This window comes from Octopus bimaculoides, chromosome 3 (assembly GCF_001194135.2).
Source record: "Octopus bimaculoides isolate UCB-OBI-ISO-001 chromosome 3, ASM119413v2, whole genome shotgun sequence".
Lineage (NCBI taxonomy): Eukaryota > Metazoa > Mollusca > Cephalopoda > Octopoda > Octopodidae > Octopus > Octopus bimaculoides.
In genome coordinates this window covers 49,799,287-49,808,297 of record NC_068983.1, presented here as the reverse complement: position 1 = coordinate 49,808,297, position 9,011 = coordinate 49,799,287, and the positions used below count along the sequence as shown (strand labels likewise).

Here is a 9,011-nt window from a genome sequence, read left to right as displayed (position 1 = left end):
GAAACTGTCCAACACGCTTTTGTACATTGTCGGCAGCTCTCCAGCTTGATAATTTATGTAGAACACGTGTTGTCGCATCTGGGACGAGTACAGCTGTCGGCTGAGTCTATGATAAAGATTATACCGCCAACTGGACTATCAAATGAAGGTGAGGCTTGCATAGAACTCATACAGTTTGTTTATTTGTTTGTCCTGTATTGTACACATCTTTTTATCCGATCCATAGTGATCATAATAAAAAATTATCGAGGGTACGCTACATATGTATGTATGTATGTATATGAGGGATGCAAATTTGTTTAGCGTCATCTACATAGTGGTTTTCCGCCGATATATGCATGTGCGCGCGCTTTGTGAATATATGTATTAATTTTAATTGCTGCAGCTTGGCCGCAGCGCAACCATAATGGAACAGAATCTTGTGTTCGTTTATCTTCTCTGGAATCTTCCCTAACGTCTGCGCTGATTCTAGCGCGCTTTCATTTTAAACCCATTTGTTTGTGCGGAAACGGAACAACTTGTACATGATAGAACATTTTATAATATGGGATAATATTCCTGCAAGCTGATTGGTTGATATTCAGAGCACATCGCCTGATCTATGTGTAGTATGCTCCTATTTACTAAAGTTGTAAGATTGCGATTCTACACCAGTCTCTCTCCAGTGAGCTTTGGACGGAAAGCGAATAAAGATGACAATTGTAGCGAAAACTGGTCGACAATACAGCTACATGGCAAGGAATTTTCTTACAAAAGGAATGCATCTGAAAATGTAAGTAACCAAATAAAATATTGTTCATATATAGTCAATGTGAGCGAAAGTGTATTGGGGACACATGCAATAAGAGAGAGAGAGACAGAGAAGTTTCAAGTATGCCTTAAAGAACAATGCAGTGCTTATATTTTGTGCTGAAAGAAACCGTAAAATAAATGCTGGATGTGCTGCCTTTTAAACTTATATCTATAGCGGACGTGAACATAGCAAGGTCTTATAAAGTAGCTGGCTAGAAGTAAGGTGTAGAAAAGCATGGTTAGTATACCTTCCGTGTGAGAGCGACACATGAACATGGCAAACGTGTAATTAAATGTGTGTGTGTGTGTGTGTGTACGTTATTTAAAATCACGAGAAAATGCAGCAAAATTTAGAAATCCGTAAACGTTGAAAGCAACTATATGAAGCGGAAACGATTGCTAGGGAACACCATAGATGGTGTATAAATACCAGAAGTCCAGGGGATCATGTAATAAGCATGTATGTAATTGACTGCAAGTAAATTCTGCTGAAAATTAGTGCATTTTTAAGGATTGAATGCGGCACGTGAATTTATTTCCAAGTGAAGGCTTCAGATAAAAAAATGTAATAACTTTGAACATAGGCGAGTGTCTTCTACTATAGCCCCGGGCCGACCAAAGCCTTGTGAGTGGATTTGGTAGGCGGAAACTGAAAGAAGCCTGCCGTATATATATATATATATATATATATATATATATGTGAGTGTGTGTGTGTGTATGTTTTTGTGTGTATGTTTGTCCCCCTCCAAAAAAAAAACATCGCTTTACAACCGGTGCTGGTGTGTTTGCGTCCCCGTAACTTAGCGGTTCGGCATAAGAGACCGATAGAATAAGTACTAGGCTTCCCAAAAATAAGTCCTGAGGTCGAATTGCTCGACTAAAGGCGGTGCTCCAGCATGGCCACAGTTAAATGACTGAAACAAGTAAAAGAGATGTCTGTTGCGAGGATATAGTTATGTTTGTGAATGTATGACTTTTGCAGATAAGAAAAGATCTTTTTGTTTTAAACGAAAATAAAATGGAATGTAACATGAATAATGTCCTTAAAACTTTCTTCCGCAATGTATCTGTGCAAAACAGCTGTTGATGTCGGCGTCGAGTTGAAATAACCAGTGATCGCTTATGTGGCTTGTGCCAACTGCGATTTCTAGCATCGAGGATTTCAATGTACGAGTTTGTTCTGTTGTAGGTAAAGTGGAAGTTGTGTAGTTAAGCGTCGGCTCACCATAATAAAACATAATGTCTCTGGCCTTTTTTCACTTGCCGAAAGTCATCATAGTTGATGGCTTGTTTAAACTTCCGGATCATCACTGTGGAAGATTGTGGGCTTGGCTACCTTTCTGATGACGAGTCACCAATGTGGAGAAAAGTAAATGAACTTGAACATCACTGGTCATCAATATGAAATTTGTTAATTAGTGTTGTTATATTGGTATGTTAAACTGTGAATATTGCAGGTTACCAATGTCGGGCTTGTTAATTATTTATGTGGCTAAAGGTGATGATACTGGCTTGGAGAAGTGCATTGTGAGTGAAGAAATTCTTTTAAATGCAGGTCGAGAAGGAATCAAGAATTCTATGTTCGTCTGTCTTCTATGGAATCTTCTCTAACCCCTGCGCTGATTCTGGCATGCTTTCCTTTTTATAACCTCATTTTTATGCGGGGACAACTGGGACATGATACAAGGTAATTGTTTGTTATTTAAAGAATATCACCTGATTATGGTCTGATCTCGGTTCCTGAAGTTGTAACTTTCTGATTCTAGGCTTCACTACATGTTCTTTATGATATGGCAAGACAACATGCAACGGAGCTTGAGCCTATAGAAGTACATTATCGAATATGCCTTTGTACAATGTGAAAACTTGATTCGAGAGAGATTTGGCTTATATTATTGCAAGCCGTGTTAGTACAGGAGTATGTTTTGTACGTTTGTTTTTTTAAATCATTGTTGTAGTTTATTTAGCCGTGTCATACAACCAGAAGTTTGAGAACTGAACTACCTCAATAAGTCACTTATCTGTCTTTTTATGCTTTATCTTCTCTACAATGAATATACTTTTATCATTCTTAAAAGTTTCGTGTTTCCTGAAATTCGCCAACACCACTCCTGACGTATCTACGCACTCATTCCTCTTTATGGCTCTCTTTTTTTCTGTCATTTCGTGTTTTATCTCGTGTTGTGCACGTACTTTTGACATTACACTATATCCTTCAAAAATTCCATGTTTCTCAAAATTCGCCAACACTACTCCTGACGCGCTCATGCACCGTTTGCTCTTTTTGACTTTTTACTGTTCACGTTTCTGTCTATTTGTCGCTGGCAAATCTACACAATTTATCCTGTGTATTATGTATGCATATTTTGATTATCAATGCTGTCTTTGACTTGCTGTTGCATGCTAGGCATACCTATACAATTGTTGTCTCATAACTTTAACAAAAAAACGTACTTTTTTGCAACTGACTTTCAGGTGTAAGGGAGACAGTTACATTTTTTTCATTTTTTTGCCTTGGCACCCACATAAATGAACACAGCTGAAGTTTCTTTTCAGATTTAATTAGTAAAACATCTATCTATTGTTATCACCAGCAAAAAACATAAATTACATAACATTAATTAGACAGGTTCTAATTAATGAGGTGATGTCAGCTGTAATAATTTTTCCCAAGTGTGGGTACGTTGTGATACTTACTGGGGTACTTTGTTACAACTGTCGTTAACTCGGAATTATGATAACAAACAAGTTTAAAATATCTAGGAAGTATTATTTTAATTAATTAACTGTGATTTGAACCACCTCATATCCTAACTTTGATACTGAGAGTCCTCATCAGCCAATTTCACCATTATTACCTGTGCTGTCTAGTCGGAATCGTTCTCCATTAACTTCTCACTACACAGATCACACAGAAAGTCCTGTGGTTCATCGGTACTATCAGTGTGTGCCCAGTCTTGACAGATCATGCATTGCACCCATTCTTTCTCCTGGAAGGGAGTTGGAATACCAATCTGAGCAGACAAGGCGACGTGCTTGCTGCGAGGCTGCTTCATTTTGCCTTTAATTGTTTTTCTTTACTTTCCCTTCGCCTTTTTTTTACCTTTTCTGAATCAGCTGCCTCCCCTCCTGTAGTCTTCCTTTTGTAATTTCTAGGCATAGCGTGTTAAACTGAAATAGAAGGGGTAAGTTGTTACATGCCTGGGATAAGTTGATACACTGTAACAATTAGCCCCGACCATGGACTTCTAGAGATTGCCTCGTACACAGTACTAGCAATGCATGGTATCCAGGACACACCTTCATGTATCGAAGGCAACTTCCAAAACTTCCTAATGAACCACAAACTAACTTCTTCAGTAACGCCATTTATGTTTTAGTAGTTAAGGAAATAACTTTGTTGCAAAATTTCACTTTTGGAGTAAAAAATCGTTTTTTAAGCCATACCTTTCCTAGTGACAGCCCGCCAATGCAATACACTTGTGCAGTCATGATGCTATGGAGTTAGCCTTCACGAGGTAGAGACTCGAGTGCTACCTATTTCTTGAAGTTGGAAACAATGGGCTTGTAACAACTTGCCCGTGTAACAACTAGTCCCAGTCTGCCCTACATTACGGCTATATCGAACTTAAATGTGAGAAAAGAAATGGTGACTGCACATATATACTGACACATATCACAAAATGAAACTTGAAATTTTCAAAACATTTTGTGATGTGTGTCAGTATATGTGTGTACGCACGCCCACCATTTTTTTTTTTTTTTCAAGGTAAATTCCGATATAATCATAATTTACTCCTGTAAGGCATTTGTAGAAAGTTTCATTGAAAATTACCCATTTTCTGTAAAATTTTGAGAAAACTATGTCAGATTGAAACTTACTTGTGTAGGTTTCTTTTTGCTATGCCCTTTCTTTATGAAACTTTTCAAGTGTTGTAGTGTACCTGAGCGCTGTATAAAATAAGTTCAATAATAGAATAAACATTTAATTATCTGAAATGAATTTACAAAGGAAGTGGGGCATGGTATCAACTTGTTGCAAAATGGAGCTACACAATTATCAAGCAGTCCTTGTAATATATTTTTGAATTCTTCCAGTTTGTATGCTATTCCATTATCAGATATTGTAATTTACTCTTCTGCTGAGATTAGGAAATTGACTAAAGTTTCTTGACAATATGTCTCTTTAGAAATTTTTTCTTCTGAACGCTGAAAATTATTCGAGTAAAATCATAAACAATCTTATCCTTCTAGAGTGCCAAGCTGAGAATTTGTAGGTGATTCATTATATCAGAATGGAACATCACATCTTGTATGTTATCATCATTTTTCATTTGGGCATAGAATCTCTCCTTTTCTTTAAAACTAATAATAGGACCCAACAGTCTCATAAAATTCTACGCGATATTGTTAGTTGACAAACACCTCACAATACAAAGGAAAGAGATATTACAAGGCTTATCTTTAAGCGTTTATCTTCAAGCTTTATTTCTTCAATAAAATTTTTAAAATATCATGGGTTCCTATTTAACCCTTTTGTTACCATATTTCTGTTGAAATACACTGCCATTGTTTCAATAAATTTTGAAAATAATGAAGAATTTAGTAAAATAACTGTCCTTATGAAGTAGATGTTTGAAGGCGGTGAGCTGGCAGAAACGGTAGAATACCGGGCGAAATGCTTAGCGGTATTTCGTCTGCCGTTACGTTCTGAGTTCAAATTCCACCGAGGTCGACTTTGCCTTTTATCCTTTCGGGTTCGATAAATTAAGTACCAGTTACGCACTGGGGTCGATGTAATCGACTTAATCCCTTTGTCTGTCCTTGTTTGTCCCCTCTGTTTAGCCCTTTGTGGGCAATAAAGAAATAAGAAATGTTAGCAGGCCGAGCGAAATGCTTAGCGGTCTGCCATTACGTTGAGTTCAAATTCTGCCGAGGTCGACTTTGCCTTTCATCCTTTCGGGGTCGATAAATTAAGTACTAGTTATGCAGTGGGGTTGATGTACTCGACTGGCCCCCTCTCCAAAAAATTCGGGCCTTGTACCTAGAATAGAAAAAGAAGCGCCGGACAAAATACTCAGCAGTATCTTATGTATTTTTAAGCTCCGAGTTCAAATTCAACCGATGTCGATTTTGCTTTCATCTCCTCACGCGGTCGATAAAATAAGTATTAGTTAAGCACTGATGTCGAAGTAAATAAATGGCCCTCACCAACAAAATTTCAGGCCTTGTGCTTACAGTAGAAAGGCTTATTAAGCAGGTGTTTGAAACATAAATTAACTTGGAATTTTGACGGAAGGTTTGGCAAGATTTCGGAATAGCTGTTTATTTCTTTCTATTTGATGCTGTCTTGTGTGGAAGATGAAATAATGGTTTGTAAAATTAAATTGAAGGGAATTATGTCAACGTAAATAAAGTGTTAATATATTTATGGTTTTCTTCTAATTTAGTTTTTATGTCGCATAGAAAGATTTTTCAATATAGTAAATGTATGAAAAAAAGCATACACAAAATAACGAAAATAAAGCGAAAACCTTCATTTTAATCGTGACAGGTACGATGAAGTCGAGAAAGATTTTTTTCTTTCTTTTTTTGTTAAATTCGAATTTCAAGTACTTCAGAATGTGGAATACAATAAAATGACAAGAAATAAGGAAAATGAAAAAAATTCATTTTAGAGGTGGTTACTGTTCCAAAGATACGATGCTGGGGTTGGCTGTGATATCTAAATTATATGGATTAAATTCCAACCCACCTACCCCACTTAAACATGCCAAATGCATATGTTTCATAATACAGAAAAAACTATAACACGAGGGGGAAGTTTTTTTTTTTTTTTTATGATGGCTCCCAGGAGAGAGAGAAGAGTAGCATAGACATTGAAAAATTATGGTTTAAATTGTGAAGTGCATGGTACAAAAACATTGAAAAACACCGACATTAACGAAAAAAACCTATTTATGTGAGATAGCTATTCCAAAAGTCTACCGATTTTTTTAGTTCCCTTTGAGACAAAACGTTTGTATTATAGAACCAAGGGAAGTTTCCCAGGCGGATTATCAAGGGGATTAACTCGTTGCCTGTCCGAAGCATTTTCATTTCTTTGTCCCGAATGTCGATGCTTGTTTTCAAACTTAGTTAAACCTTGTTTCATGTGTTTTGAGTAATATAAATCTCATTTTTCAGGAGTCTCAAGTTATTCTGGTGATTAAAAGAAAAACTTAATTGGATATCATATGTGATGCATGGATGTCAAGGAAATAAAAGTATCCTGTGTAACAAATGTGATAAACAGGACAAAGGGTTGAATGTGTGAAGATGACTGTATCTAAGGCAGCTTTCATAACATCTTCCTTGTGAACCCCTTTAACAGAGAGAGAGAGAGAAACTTTGGAAATCTGGGATCACTTTTTATCAGTGAATTATTACTGCTTTTACCTTTCCATTGAAGATGAAGCATCTTTTGAATCAGAAGATAATTTATTCAGTAGAGAACATCAGCACTTGTTCAGGCTCTGTTATACACATTTTTAATATAAACACCAGCTGCTTCTTTTTAATGTCACAAAGTCCAACATCTCTTCTTACACAGATATATCAGAGAAAAAAAACGAAAAAGCAAATAAATGTTGACAGATTTAGGGTGTCTTGTGTGTTAGATTTTTGAAGAGCTAAGCTGAATGCAAAGAAATTCTTTAATCATAATGCATTTTGCCTGCAACATTAGCACTGATTTAGGAGATACGCCTATCTGTAGTGTGGCAAGAAACTTGTGTTTGTATTAACTGCTAAAGTTTTTTTTTATCTAATGTTGCAACAACTTCATATATATTCTTAACAAATTTGCCTCTAGAACATGGGCGTTTAGTACAAACAAAATTCCACGAAATAAAATTAGCTTCAGTCGTTGTATTGGTTCATTACAGAATATTGTCAAGAGTGTTTGCAGGCAATTAAGTGATTTTAACATAGATAACTTGATTTTTTTTTTCTTCCTTAATTCTGATTTAGGTAGATAATCACAGGTAAAGATTGTATGATTTGATTCATAATACTTTCAGATGTTGGCACAAGGTTAATGGTTCTGAGGTGAGGAGAAAGTTGAATACAACGACCCAGTATACAACTGGTACTAATTTCATTGGCCCTGATACGATGAAAGATAAAATTGACGTCGGCGGGATTTGAACTCCGGATGGAAAGAGGCAGAAGAAATGCCACTAAGCATTTTACCCGACGCCCTGAGATGTTTGGCAGCTCACAGCCTTTAATGGTTTCAAATTTTGGTACAAAACTAGCAATTTTATTGGGAAGGTGTTACTCGATTACATCAACCCCAGTATTTCACTGGTATTTATTTCATCGATCCCGAAACAATAAAAGGTAAAGTTTACATCGGCAGAATTTGAATCCAGAACGTAAAGGGCTAGAAGAAATAACACTGACCAACCGGCCAACAATTCTCCGTTCCCTGCCTTTAATAGTTTCAAATTTTGGCATCAGACCAGCAATTTTAGGGAAGGGTTAGGGTGATTAAATCGACTCCAGTTATCTACTGATATTATTTTACTGACTCCAGAAGGATGACAGGTAAAGTGAAGCTTTGGCAGGATTTGAACTCAAGAAATGCTGCTAAATATTTGGCCAGATGCCCTGAAAATTCTGCCAGCTCGTCAGCTTAATTCATTTTATAACGGCTGTTCATATCTCTGGCATTGCTGTGTATAAAGTAACAAATAGAAATTAGACGCAATGAATGCAAATTTTTCTTCTTGCTATGGCTTGAAGTTTTTTTTTCCCCATCTCTTTGTTTCCATTTCTTGCAGTTTTATGATGCCATCTGCCATAAAAATTTCGCTGTCACTTGGAACAAAAGTTGCCTCTGGGGTGTACCATGCTGGGCCTCCGACACCAGGTTCATTGGAATAATTTGCAATAAAACCAAAGGACATTCACATTTCACTACTCCATAACTTTACATATTATTATTTTACTCCATTAAAGGAAAGCAGCGAGCTGCCAAAATCGTTGACAAACTCTCTTTCACTTGTTTCAGTCAGTTGTCTGCGGCCATGCAGGAGCACCGCCTTTAGTCGAGCAAATCGGTGCCAGAACTTATTCTTTGTAAGCCTAGTACTTACTTTATCGGTCTCTTTTTGCTGAACCGCTATGTTACGGGGACGTAAACACACCAGCATCAGTTGTCAAGCGATGTTGGG

The 9,011-nt window shown here is 36.8% G+C and overlaps 1 long non-coding RNA gene across 1 annotated transcript in view; it reads left to right on the top strand.

Moving 5' to 3' along the window:
• The first annotated feature begins 573 nt into the window (after positions 1–573).
• Positions 574–9,011, top strand: part of LOC128247408 (uncharacterized) — a 49,994-nt gene continuing 41,556 nt past the window's right edge. The window contains exon 1 of the long non-coding RNA XR_008263789.1: positions 574–772. This is a non-coding gene — a long non-coding RNA (uncharacterized LOC128247408). The remainder of the gene's footprint in view (positions 773–9,011) is intronic.